Raw genomic sequence first — 14,845 nt, 5'->3', positions numbered from 1 at the left:
ACATGCACAGAAAGGCTTCTGATTACAATGTTGACCGGCATGGAAGTGACAGAGGAGCAAGGCTAAATAGCGACTCCCACATCCAGATGGAAACAGGTGAACAGAGAGGATGATGCACACCAGTTCAATTCCACCAGTGGCCACCGGGGGAGCCCAAAATCCAATTTCACAACAGTTGGGCATCAGTGCACTCAGTCTCTTCCAATTCTGGGGCAGGGGAAAGTGGATGGGCCACAGAACCCCTAGCCAGCAGAGTCATCAAAAAGTAGCAGAGATTGCTGCATGACTTGGGGCTCAGACTGCTTGACTGATTTACAAGGGGATGAAGTGGAATCTGGATGACCATGGTCCTCAGGGGTCAACTGTGCACTTTCTGCACTGGACTGAGTGGACGATAATGAGAAGGAACTGGAGCCACTCTTAGCCATTCAATCTAACACCTTTTCAACATCTTGTGGCCTCACCATTTATGCATCAGTATTCGGACCTACAAAAGGACGCATAAAGTCCTGTCACCTGCTTGCACCAAAGGAAGGTGTTGTATTTGGGCACATAGCAAGTAGAGAATGACCACATCCTCTCCCTACTACACAACCACTATCAGCAGCTGTATTCTTTAACCCATATACCAGCACCACGTGCCATGTCCACATCCATGCCCCTTATTGAATGTTCTCCTAATTTTTAGAAATGGTTTTTCTAAACACTACTCACAAAGAGAGGGAAGAAGAGAAGATTTATTTATGTGCAACAGTTCTAGAAAGTGGTCCTAAAAATTATTTTTTGGGTCTGCAAATGGCAATTAGACGGCTGATGCCAAATATTTATTTCACAGACTTATAAAAACACACACCAGTCCCAAAAAAATATTTTGTGGGCCTTGAAATTGCAACTAGACAGCTGATGCCAATTATTTATATCACAGACTAGTAAAAAATACACACCAGTCCAGAAAATTATTTTTTGGGCCTAGAAATGGCAACGAGACAGCTGATGAGATTTATTTCTTTGCAAAACTACTAGAAAACAAAGAGAGGTCCTGAAAAATTATTTCTCTGGCCTACTAATGGCAATGACAAATAGATCAATGGCTGCACTCAAAATTTACTGTGCTAAGGCAAGGAAATGTGCAATACATGAAATGTGAATAGCATAATGGCTTGGGAAATTTATGAAAAAACACATGAGATTCTTAGCACAAGATTTGGCCAAAGTTGTGAGCCCATCCACCAAACGTCAAGGTAATCTCAAAACGGATGGGTACCTGAGCTGACTGCCTAGTGTGAACACTTACCTATGGCTAATAACATGGTAAAGCCTTCTTTTATAGGAAGCTCAGAACCAACTGTGTCTGGATGTAATTAAAATCACAGCATGGTGAAGGGCGGGGCGTTCAAGTCAGAAAAAATAGTACATAGTAAATATAAGAAAACTGACTGAACAGCAATATAGTCTGAACTGGTGCATAACCAGAAAAGTCATATAGCAAATAGATCAATGGCTGCACTCAAAATTTACTGTGCTAAGGCAAGGAAATGTGTAATACATGAAATGTGAATAGCATAATGGCTGGGAAATTTATGAAAAAACACATGAGATTCTTAGCACAAGATTTGGCCAAAAGTTGTGAGCCCATCCACCAAACGTCAAGGTAATCTCACAACGGATGGGTACCTGAGCTGACTGCCTAGTGTGAACACTTACCTATGGCTAATAACATGGTAAAGCTTTACCATGTTATTAGCCATAGGTAAGTGTTCACACTAGGCAGTCAGCTCAGGTACCCATCCGTTTTGAGTAGTGTTGAGCATTCCGATACCGCAAGTATCGGGTGTCGGCCGATATTTGCAGTATCGGAATTCCGATACCGAGTTCCGATATTTTTGCGTTATCGGGAAACGGGATCGGAATGCATATTCATGTGTAAAATAAAGAATAAAAATAAAAAATAGGGAAATACTCACCCTCTGACGCGCCCTGGTTGTAACCGCTGCAACCGGCAGCCTCCGTTCCTAAGAATGAGCGAGTGAAGGACCTGCGATGACGTTGCGGTCTTGTGATTGGTCGTGTGAGCGGTCACATGAGCGGTCACGCGACCAATCACAAGCCACCACATCATCGAAGGTCCTTCACTCGCTCATTCTTAGGAACGGAGGCTGCCGGTTAACACCGCTAGGTCAAGGGTCCGCCGGAGGGGTGAGTATATCCATATTTTTTATTTTTATTCTTTATTTTTTACATGAATATGGATCCCAGGGCCTGAAGGAGAGTTTCCTCTCCTTCAGACCCTGGGAACCATCCAGGATAGCTTCCGATACTTGTGTCCCATTGACTTGTATTGGTATCGGGTATCGGTATCGGAGACATCCGATATTTTTCGGATATCGGCCGATACTATCCGATACCGATACTTTCAAGTATCGGAAGGTATCACTCAACACTAGTTTTGAGATTACCTTGACGTTTGGTGGATGGGCTCACAACTTTTGGCCAAATCTTGTGCTAAGAAACTCATGTGTTTTTTCATAAATTTCCCAAGCCATTATGCTATTCACATTTCATGTATTGCACATTTCCTTGCCTTAGCACAGTAAATTTTGAGTGCAGCCATTGATCTATTTGCTATATTACTTTTCTGGTTATGCACCAGTTCAGACTATATTGCTGTTCAGTCAGTTTTCTTATATTTACTATGTACTATTTTTTCTGACTTGAAAGCCCCACCCTTCACCATGCTGTGATTTTAATTACATCCAGACACAGTTGGTTCTGAGCTTCCTATAAAAGCAGGCTTTACCATGTTATTAGCCATAGGTAAGTGTTCACACTAGGCAGTCAGCTCAGGTACCCATCCGTTTTGAGCGTAGCGTGGCATGATTCCCAATGGCAGGGACATGGGCAAAAACGGACTAGCTCTAGGAAGATGGTATCTCAGGTAACCGCGATGCTGAACCTAACACGCAAATAGAAGTAGCCAGGGGGTGTGCCTACGTTGATCTCTAGACACCTTGCGCCAGCCGGAGAGCTAACTACCCCTAAAAGAGGAATACACAGACCTGGCTTGCCTCCAGGGAAACCCAAAAAGTTATAGTAGCCCCCCACATGTAATAACGGTTAGGCAAGAGGAAAACACAAACGCAGTATGAATATAGTTTCAGCAAAGTGAGGCCCTCTGACTAGATAGATGAAAATACAAAAGAGGACTTCGCGGTTACCTCAAAACCCTAAACAGCCATCCTGAAACTACCTTAACTCCGTTATCAACTCATGACACCGGAGTAGTAATTTCAGATCACTAGAGCTTCCAGCAGCACAAGAAATATAAATGCATGCTGGACAAAACAAACACAAAAAAGGCCAAAGATTCAACTTAGCTGAATTGCAGACTTGGAGCAGGTAGCAAGCAACAGAGATGCTCTGGTAACATTGATTGCCGGCACTAGAGTGACTGAGAAGCCAGACTAAATAGGAAACTCCCAATTTCCTGATGAAAACAGGTGCACTGGAAACACAAGACCAAAGTCAACCAGTACCACCAGTAGCCACCAGAGGGAGCCCAAAAACAGAATTCACAACAGTACCCCCCCCTTAAGGAGGGGGCACCGAACCCTCATGAGAACCACCAGGGCGATCTGGATGCGCCCTATGAAAGGCGCGAACCAAATCAGAGGCATGAACATCAGAGGAAGTCACCCAAGAATTATCCTCCTGACCGTATCCCTTCCATTTAACCAGATATTGAAGTCTCCGTCTGGAAATACGAGAGTCCAAAATCTTCTCCACAACATACTCCAATTCACCCTCCACCAGCACAGGAGCAGGAGGCTCAACAGAAGGAACAACCGGTACCTCGTACCTCCGCAACAACGACCTATGGAAGACATTATGAATGGTGAAAGATGCTGGAAGGTCCAAACGAAAAGATACAGGATTAAGAATCTCCAAAATCTTATAAGGACCTATGAACCGAGGTTTGAACTTAGGAGAAGAGACCTTCATAGGGACAAAGCGAGAAGACAACCACACCAAGTCTCCAACACGGAGATGATGACCCACACGACGATGACGATTAGCAAACTGCTGAGTCTTCTCCTGAGACAACTTCAAATTGTCCACCACATGACTCCAAATCCGGTGCAGTCTATCCACCACAGAATCCACTCCAGGACAATCCGAAGACTCCACCTGACCAGACGAAAAACGAGGGTGAAACCCTGAATTGCAAAAGAAAGGAGAAACCAGAGTAGCAGAACTGGCCCGATTATTGAGGGCAAACTCTGCCAACGGCAAAAAGGCGACCCAATCATCCTGATCAGCAGACACAAAACACCTCAAATACGTCTCCAAGGTCTGATTAGTTCGCTCCGTCTGGCCATTAGTCTGAGGATGGAACGCAGATGAAAAAGACAAATCAATGCCCATCCTGGCACAGAACGCTCGCCAGAACCTAGACACAAATTGAGATCCTCTGTCAGACACGATGTTTTCCGGGATACCATGTAAGCGAACCACATTCTGAAAAAATAAAGGAACCAACTCCGATGAAGAAGGCAATTTGGGCAAGGGTACCAAATGAACCATCTTAGAAAAACGGTCACACACCACCCAAATGACAGACATTTTCTGAGAAACCGGGAGATCCGAGATAAAGTCCATAGAGATGTGCGTCCACGGCCTCTTCGGAATAGGCAAGGACAACAACAATCCACTAGCCCGAGAACAGCAAGGCTTGGCCCGAGCACAAACATCACAAGACTGTACAAAGGTACGCACATCCCGAGACAGGGAAGGCCACCAGAAGGACCTGGCCACCAAATCTCTGGTACCAAAAATTCCAGGGTGGCCCGCCAACACAGAAGAATGAACCTCTGAGATGACTCTACTGGTCCACTCATCTGGAACAAACAATCTCCCAGACGGACAACGATCAGGCTTATCAGTCTGAAACTCCTGCAAAGCACGTCGCAAGTCTGGGGAGACAGCAGACAAAATCACTCCATCCTTAAGGATACCCGTAGGCTCAGAATCACCAGAGGAGTCAGGCTCAAAACTCCTAGAAAGAGCATCTGCCTTCACATTTTTCGAGCCCGGCAAGTATGAAACCACAAAATTAAACCGAGAGAAAAACAATGTCCAGCGCGCCTGTCTAGGATTCAGACGCCTGGCGGACTCAAGGTAAATCAGATTCTTGTGATCAGTCAAGACCACCACCTGATGTCTAGCACCCTCAAGCCAATGACGCCACTCCTCAAATGCCCACTTCATAGCCAAGAGCTCCCGATTACCGACATCATAATTTCGCTCGGCGGGCGAAAACTTTCGAGAGAAGAATGCACATGGTCTCATCACTGAGCAATCGGGACTTTTCTGCGACAAAACCGCCCCCGCTCCAATCTCGGAAGCATCAACCTCAACCTGAAAAGGGAGCGAAACATCAGGCTGGTGCAACACAGGGGCAGAAGAAAAGCGGCGCTTAAGTTCCCGAAAGGCGTCCACAGCCGCAGAGGACCAATTGGCAACATCAGCACCCTTCTTAGTCAAATCAGTCAGAGGTTTAGGAACACTTGAAAACCCAGTTATAAATCGACGATAGAAATTAGCAAAGCCCAAGAACTTCTGAAGACTCTTCAGGGAAGTAGGCTGCGTCCAATCACAAATAGCCCGAACCTTGACAGGATCCATCTCAACAGAAGAAGGGGAAAAAATATACCCCAAAAAGGAGATCTTCTGAACCCCAAAGAAACACTTTGAGCCCTTTACAAACAGAGAATTGGACCGCAAAACCTGAAAAACCTTCCTAACCTGTTGAACATGCGACTCCCAGTCATCCGAAAAAATCAAAATATCATCCAAATACACAATCATAAATTTATCCAGGTATTTACGGAAAATATCATGCATAAAGGACTGAAAGACTGAAGGAGCATTAGAAAGACCAAAAGGCATTACCAAATACTCAAAATGGCCCTCGGGCGTATTAAATGCAGTTTTCCACTCATCTCCCTGCTTAATCCGCACCAAATTATACGCACCCCGAAGATCAACCTTAGAGAACCACTTTGCCCCTTTAATACGAGCAAATAAATCAGTCAATAGTGGCAAAGGATACTGGTATTTGCCTGTAATCTTATTCAACAGGCGATAATCAATACAGGGCCTCAGGGAGCCATCTTTTTTACCCACGAAAAAAAAACCTGCTCCTAAAGGGGATGAGGATGGACGGATATGTCCCTTTTCCAAGGACTCCTTAATATACTCTCGCATAGCAGCATGCTCAGGCACAGATAGATTGAACAATCGACCCTTGGGAAACTTGCTGCCCGGAATCAAGTCTATAGCACAATCGCAATCCCGGTGAGGGGGGAGAGAACTAAGTTTAGGCTCCTCAAAAACATCACAATAATCAGACCAAAATGCCGGAATTTCAGAGGGAGTAGATGAAGCAATGGAAACCAAAGGTACTTCCCCATGAGCCCCCTGACATCCCCAACTTAACACAGACATTGTTTTCCAGTCAAGGACTGGATTATGAGTTTGCAACCATGGCAATCCAAGCACTAAGACATCATGCAAGTTATGCAACACAAGGAAGCGAATCACCTCCCGATGGTCAGGAGTCATACAAATAGTCACTTGTGTCCAGAATTGTGGTTTATTCCTAGCCAAAGGTGTGGAGTCGATACCCTTCAGAGGGATAGGAACTTCCAAAGGCTCTAGGCCAAACCCACAACGTCTGGCAAAGGACCAATCCATAAGACTCAAGGAAGCGCCAGAATCCACATAGGCATCCACAGAAATAGTTGATAATGAACAGATCAAAGTTACAGACAAAATAAACTTAGACTGTAAGGTGCCAATTGAAAAAGACTTATCAACCTTTTTTGTGCGTTTAGAGCATGCTGATATAACATGAGCAGAATCACCACAGTAGAAGCACAACCCATTTTTACGCCTATAATTCTGCCGTTCACTTCTGGACAGAATTCTATCACATTGCATAATCTCTGGTGCCTGCTCAGAAGACACCGCCAAATGGTGCACAGGTTTGCGCTCCCGTAAACGCCGATCAATCTGAATAGCCATAGTCATGGATTCATTCAGACCTGTGGGCGTAGGAAACCCCACCATGACATCTTTAACGGCGTCAGAGAGACCTTCTCTGAAATTCGCCGCCAGGGCGCACTCATTCCACTGAGTAAGCACAGACTATTTTTGAAATTTTTGACAATATATTTCAGCTTCATCATGCCCTTGAGAGAGGGCTATCAAGGCCTTTTCAGCCTGAATCTCCAAATTAGGTTCCTCATAGAGCAACCCTAGTGCCAGAAAAAACGCATCCACATTAAGCAGCGCAGGATCCCCTGGTGCCAATGCAAATGCCCAATTCTGGGGGTCACCCCGCAACAAGGAAATAACAATTTTAACCTGCTGAGCAGGGTCTCCAGCGGAGCGAGATCTCAGAGAAAGATACAATTTACAATTGTGCTTAAAATTCAAAAAGCGAGATCTATCTCCAGAAAAGAACTCAGGTATAGGGATCTTGGGTTCAGACATAGGAGCATGTATAACATAGTCTTGGATATTTTGAACCTTAGAGGCAAGAGTATTAAGATTTGAAGCTAAACCCTGGATATCCATTTCTCAACAGCAGAGGTCTAAGCCATTCAGGGGTTAAGAGGAGAGGAAAAAAAAAAAAACAGCAGATTGCAATTATGGCTAGACAGAACCTCTGAGTAAAAAAAAAAAAAAAAAAAGTGTCAGAAACTTCTTTTTCTCTCCTTCTTTAGTCAATACCTTTAATACATTATGGCCGGCAATACTGTCATGATTCCCAATGGCAGGAACATGGGCAAAAACGGACTAGCTCTAGGAAGATGGTATCTCAGGTAACCGCGATGCTGAACCTAACACGCAAATAGAAGTAGCCAGGGGGTGTGCCTACGTTGATCTCTAGACACCTTGCGCCAGCCGGAGAGCTAACTACCCCTAAAAGAGGAATACACAGACCTGGCTTGCCTCCAGGGAAACCCCAAAAGTTATAGTAGCCCCCCACATGTAATAACGGTTAGGCAGGAGGAAAACACAAACGCAGTATGAATATAGTTTCAGCAAAGTGAGGCCCTCTGACTAGATAGATGAAAATACAAAAGAGGACTTCGCGGTTACCTCAAAACCCTAAACAGCCATCCTGAAACTACCTTAACTCCGTTATCAACTCATGACACCGGAGTAGTAATTTCAGATCACTAGAGCTTCCAGCAGCACAAGAAATATAAATGCATGCTGGACAAAACAAACACAAAAAAGGCCAAAGATTCAACTTAGCTGAATTGCAGACTTGGAGCAGGTAGCAAGCAACAGAGATGCTCTGGTAACATTGATTGCCGGCACTAGAGTGACTGAGAAGCCAGACTAAATAGGAAACTCCCAATTTCCTGATGAAAACAGGTGCACTGGAAACACAAGACCAAAGTCAACCAGTACCACCAGTAGCCACCAGAGGGAGCCCAAAAACAGAATTCACAACAGTAGCGCCCCCACCGCCGCAGGGCCGAGGGGGTACCCGGTACCGGGCCTCTGAGTCTCTCCTCTGGGGTTGTCACGGTGGCTAGGCCCGGTCCGTGACCCTGCTGGTGGGGAGGCGACGTACAGTGAACGTTAGATGTGGATAGTGTGGTAGTGCGGTGCAGTAAATAACGAGGACACCAGGTTACAGTCTCTTTACCTCTTTACTGAAGATCTCTGGGTCCTCAGTCCGGATCCCGGATAACCAGGCTGCGCAAGTCCGGCCGGTCCAATGGCACCTCCAGAGTTCTCTTTGCAGGTGGAAATCTGTGCCTTCCTTCTAGCGCTATGTGTTGCGGTCCTTCCCTGCTGTGCTTACGGAAAGTCCCCACAACTGTTGTGTCTGTTTCTTAAGTTCCCTCACAACACGATTAGATGATGTTCTGCTAATCCTCCGTCCCTCCCTGATGTTACGGTTAGGACGGCACCCATTTGACGGGTAGGCTCGGAGCTCTTCCGGGACCCTAGAGTCGCCCCTCTCCACAAGTTGCCCCCCAAGACTGCATAGGTGATTTAGGTGAGACAGCCCGCCTAAGACTGACTGTCCTGCCGTAGGTTCGAAGTATTGCCTGAAGCTGTATATAGAAATACTTCCTTCGGCGTTCCGGCCACCGGTTGTTTGCGCCTCAGTAGGATGTTGCCTTGGTCTTACAGCACGACCCCTACTGGTATTCTCCTTCTTGCTTTGATCTCGTTTCTCACTCAGCACAATCTATCTCGCTTCTAATCCTTCCTTGGGCACCGCCGCTATCCTGAGCAGGCACGGTCCCGTTACGTTCTTTCCTGTAGCCAGGCCTCTGTCAGGATCCCACCCCTGACAGGGACCCTACCGAATCTTCCCCTACAACACCCTCTGCCACAAGGTGTTGCCTGGTTCCAACCCAGTCAGCTTTCTCCCTCACTTCCTGCCTGACCCCCAGTTTTACCAGTGTGTGGAGAGTGGCCTAGTAAATAGAACCCTTAGCTCCCCCTGGAGGCCCGGCGGTGAAATGTATTGGTGTCTGTGATACCTGATCAGATGAACTCCTTCAGTGCCATCAGACGTACCATAGCTCCCCTTAGTGGCGGAGCCACAGTACTGCAACGACCTGTACTCTGGGGCACTGCACTCCCCCCCGGTTAAATCCAGTACTCCGGGACTGGGAAGAAAACAACAATACAGGTTAGCAAAAAGACATACAATTTGTTGAGTGCAATAACAATAAGCATATTTAAATAGAGCTTCCCTTTATGGGAGGTGAGGACACTTGAACGTTACAAACATAGTTAAACATTATAAATTACAGGCTATAAATAACTCCTGTTACCCAACTGGGTATTCTACTAAGTGCAAAATTTTTGAACAATAATTTAACATTGCCTTTAAGGATGTACACTCTAAATCCACTAAAGACCTTCTTATATCACATATAAGGCTAATCAACTTTTATGCATTCTCCTTCTTTAAATCTGCAGGACCGCCTGTCCTAACGGCGCCAGACCTACTGCCTCTCCTTTCTTACAGGACCGCTCCTTTCAGCCCGAGCCTTCTGTCTTTTCAACTACTATACACAGTATAGAACATAACATTTTTCTTTCAGTTTAAGAGCACTGAGCCATCTCTATATGGCTCCTAAGAGGACTCACCAAATAACCCCTATGGGTTCACTTTCTGTCCTCATTTTCTATCAACATTATCAAACATTAAACTTCCATCATTACTTTTCTTACTAACATGTATGCAGGACGCTATGTCTACCCCTACGGGCCTACTGCATCTTTCTTCTAGCTTTCACTTTCTACCAGAGAACATTATCAGCATTTCTTTACAATTAACTAGTTGGATACATATAACTTTTACATGTAAGCATTATCATCACTTTCTCTTGTCAGGACTTTATTGCTATCTGTCTGTCTTAAAGCAATACCGTTCCTTTAAGTGCAACACGTGAACATCCCCTTTAAGTGGGGACCATGTCTTTATGAGGTAGCATATCTTCTCAGGCTACCAGTCCATACTCAGCAAAGGCTCCGGTGCGGTATCTTCGCAAAGAGTCTCTCTTTAAGTAAAACCAGTAGGGTGCACCTTTAAGAAGGTGCAAACTATTTACAAAAAGTTTGTATCATGCACTGTTCATGATTGCGACAGTTCTTGATAACATAGAAAAGATAGAAAATAACCAGAGGGCAATAGGGATCCCGGGTCAACAAAGGGATCCCTTTAAGAATTAACCCTGGACGGGTTTAGCAGCAACGTAGCAGTAAACAAACAGTTTGAGGAACTATTTACATGTTATGAAATAGTAATATCTTACTCATTTTTCGGTAGCCCCCACCGAGGCTTCACCTGGCAGGTGGCCCTCTGCGGCCCAGGCAGGTCGGACTCCAAGTCCACTCCCGCGGCCAGGTGCACCCCGTGGGTTCGGGTCTTCTGCACGACCAGGTCGTGCTCTGCAATGAGGGTCTGTGTGGGTCGATGGATAATGCTGGCTGCAGCGGCGGCGGCAGCAGCGGCTTCAGCGGCGAGCTCCTCCCCCTCGGTTCGGGATACCGCCAGAACGGCGGTGCAGCGCTGCATATCCCGGGCCCACCAGCTGCTCTCCTTTAGGTGCCGGCGATATGTGACCACATCCCCCGGCTTCAGGAAGGACTTGGCGCCGTCTCCGCACAGGCAGGGCTCCCCTTCGTCCCGGGTGATGCGGACTCTCAGGGCTGTCCCGATCTCCTGCACGAAGCCCTTTCCTGTCTGGGGCAGGTAAACAATCACGACGCCCCACTTTGGCAGGGAGCCCTCTAGCAGCTCACCTCGCGCCTCCCGCTCCACTTCTCGCTGGAACTCCGCGATCAGGTGGTTCCGATGTTCCCCCCAGGGGAAGGGCCCGAGGTCATGCCCCCCCAGTGCATTGGTGCCAGACGGCGGGGACATCGGGGCGCCACTGGTCGCAGCAGTGGCCGGGTCGTGTGCAGAGGTGAGGTGGCCTCCCCGGGGGTCGCGGCATTGGGTACCTTCACTCACGGTAGCTCCACCGGCACCGCTCTCCTCTCCTGCGGAAGGCGTACGAACCGGAGACCATTCAGGCACGGGATGCCCCATCGGCAGCTCCCAAGGGTCCAAATCTTCCAGCGGGGGCATATCGGAATAATCCGCTGGTGACGGGGGTCGATGCGGGGCCATTCTTTTCTGCAGGCCTTCCCTGGTCTCCAGTTCCACCTCATCTGAGTCATAGTTTCGTTTCTTCGGTTTCCGCCCAGCATAGAAAATCCGGAGGCGGGTCTCGACTGCTGACGGACACGTCCTCAGGACACAGCAATATTTAGACTGGGTGGCCATTGTCGTTCGCGCTCTCCAGCTTGTCTACGCCTACTCCATGCCCCTCTTCTTCTCCTGCGCTTCTCCTCGGTGCTGTAATGGCGGCGGATTTTGGCGGCAAATGGCACAGCACAGTCCTTGCAATAAAGTACAGTCCAAGCACAGTAAATCACAGTTCCAAGGCACACATGACCTGATTCTTCAGGCATAAGTAAATCCTGTTCGTGACGCCAAGATTTGTAGCGCCCCCACTGCCGCAGGGCCGAGGGGGTACCCGGTACCGGGCCTCTGAGTCTCTGCTCTGGGGTTGTCACGGTGGCTAGGCCCGGTCCGTGACCCTGCTGGTGGGGAGGCGACGTACAGTGAACGTTAGATGTGGATAGTGTGGTAGTGCGGTGCAGTAAATAACGAGGACACCAGGTTACAGTCTCTTTACCTCTTTACTGAAGATCTCTGGGTCCTCAGTCCGGATCCCGGATAACCAGGCTGCGCAAGTCCGGCCGGTCCAATGGCACCTCCAGAGTTCTCTTTGCAGGTGGAAATCTGTGCCTTCCTTCTAGCGCTATGTGTTGCGGTCCTTCCCTGCTGTGCTTACGGAAAGTCCCCACAACTGTTGTGTCTGTTTCTTAAGTTCCCTCACAACACGATTAGATGATGTTCTGCTAATCCTCCGTCCCTCCCTGATGTTACGGTTAGGACGGCACCCATTTGACGGGTAGGCTCGGAGCTCTTCCGGGACCCTAGAGTCGCCCCTCTCCACAAGTTGCCCCCCAAGACTGCATAGGTGATTTAGGTGAGACAGCCCGCCTAAGACTGACTGTCCTGCCGTAGGTACGAAGTATTGCCTGAAGCTGTATATAGAAATACTTCCTTCGGCGTTCCGGCCACCGGTTGTTTGCGCCTCAGTAGGATGTTGCCTTGGTCTTACAGCATGACCCCTACTGGTATTCTCCTTCTTGCTTTGATCTTGTTTCTCACTCAGCACAATCTATCTCGCTTCTAATCCTTCCTTGGGCACCGCCGCTATCCTGAGCAGGCACGGTCCCGTTACGTTCTTTCCTGTAGCCAGGCCTCTGTCAGGATCCCACCCCTGACAGGGACCCTACCGAATCTTCCCCTACAACACCCTCTGCCACAAGGTGTTGCCTGGTTCCAACCCAGTCAGCTTTCTCCCTCACTTCCTGCCTGACCCCCAGTTTTACCAGTGTGTGGAGAGTGGCCTAGTAAATAGAACCCTTAGCTCCCCCTGGAGGCCCGGCGGTGAAATGTATTGGTGTCTGTGATACCTGATCAGATGAACTCCTTCAGTGCCATCAGACGTACCATAGCTCCCCTTAGTGGCGGAGCCACAGTACTGCAACGACCAGGACTCTGGGGCGCTGCATGAGATTACCTTGACGTTTGGTGGATGGGCTCACAACTTTTGGCCAAATCTTGTGCTAATGGAGCGCCCCCACACCGCCGCAGGGCCGAGGGGTACCCGGAGCCGGGCCTCTGGGATCTCAGTCCTGGGGTTGTCACGGTGGCTAGACCCGGTCCGTGGCCCTGTCTGTCAGTGGGGGACGTCCGTTGCAAATAGGTGCTGTTAACGGTGGTATAGCGGTGCAGTTGTGGGGTGCAGGTCGCGGTAAATAACGAGGACACCAGGTTGCAGTCTCTTTACCTCTTTACTGAAGATGTGGGAGACCTCAGTCCAGAGCGCTGTTAACTGGGTTTTCAGAGACCGGCCGGTCTAACGACACATCAGGAGCTCTCTTTACAGGTGGGAATCAGTATCTACCTTCTAGCGCTGTGTGTTGTAGTTCTTCCCTGCTGAGCTCCCGGGATAGTCCTCACAACTGTTTCTTTCTGTCTCTACTGTTCCTTCTCCGTCCTCCAGTTGATATGGTAGGACGCACCCGTATGACGGGGTAGGCCTGGAGTTCTTCCGGGACCCTAGAGTCGCCCCTCTCCCACAGCTGCCTCCGTTGTCTGCTTAGGTGTTAAGTGAGACAGCCAACCTGTAGTTAGCTGTCCTGCCGTGGTTTGCAATGTACTTAAAGTCTCTTACTTGCTCGGCGTTCCGGCCACCGACTGTTTGCGCCTCAGAAGGATGTTGCCTCGGTCTAACAGCAAGACCCCTTCTGGTATTTCTCCTTTTCTGTATTCCCGTTGTTTACTGGTTAGTTCTGCTCTGAGGAGTCTGCCAGGATCCCATCCCTGACAGGTCCTCTCACTAGCTCTTCCCAGCTACTTCTCCCCGTCTTCCTGTCCAACCCCCAGTTTTACCAGAGTTGTGAGGAGTGGCCTACTAGATAGGACCACCCCCCCTGGTGGCCGGAGTGTGAAGTGTGGTGTGAGTGTACCTGATCAGAGAAACTCCCTAGTGCAATCAGACGCACCATAGCTCCCCGTAGTGGCGGAGCCACAGCACTGCAACAACCAGGACTCTGGGGTGCTGCACTCCCCCCCGGTTAAATCCAGTACTCCAGGACTGGGAAAACAAGAACAATAATACATGTTAACAGAAAACACACAAATTTTGAAATAGCATAACAATTGAACATAACAGAGCTTCCCTTTACGGGAGGTGAGGATTCTTGAACGTTGCGAAAGTTTGGTCATGCACAGTTTATGACTCTCAGTTCAGTGGTTGAAACAGCGGGGACCCCGGGTAAACAAAGGGGCCCCCCTTGTGGAAGTTTTTGAGCAATTCACCGTCCATTACTCTAGTGTCCATTTAAAAACCTGTAACAAAAGGATATGCATACAAACATTTTCAATTACATAGCAGCCCTATCAATACCTCCAAGTTTTGTAGCGGAGGGGAGTTTGATTTTGAGTGCTGCGTGTGGACCTTCGCAGCGCAGGGGTTGCTATTGGTCTAACAGGGCCCGCTATGCTTGCTACCGCTGGTGTAGTGCGCTGTTTTCTAACTACACTTCTAGTGAGTCTGGGTAGCACTGGCAGGTTGGGGCTCTCAGAGCTGCTGCTATCAACAGTGGGTACGGC

The sequence above is a fragment of the Ranitomeya variabilis genome, chromosome 5 (genome assembly GCF_051348905.1).
Source record: "Ranitomeya variabilis isolate aRanVar5 chromosome 5, aRanVar5.hap1, whole genome shotgun sequence".
Classification (NCBI taxonomy): domain Eukaryota; kingdom Metazoa; phylum Chordata; class Amphibia; order Anura; family Dendrobatidae; genus Ranitomeya; species Ranitomeya variabilis.
This window is presented reverse-complemented; position numbering follows the sequence as displayed.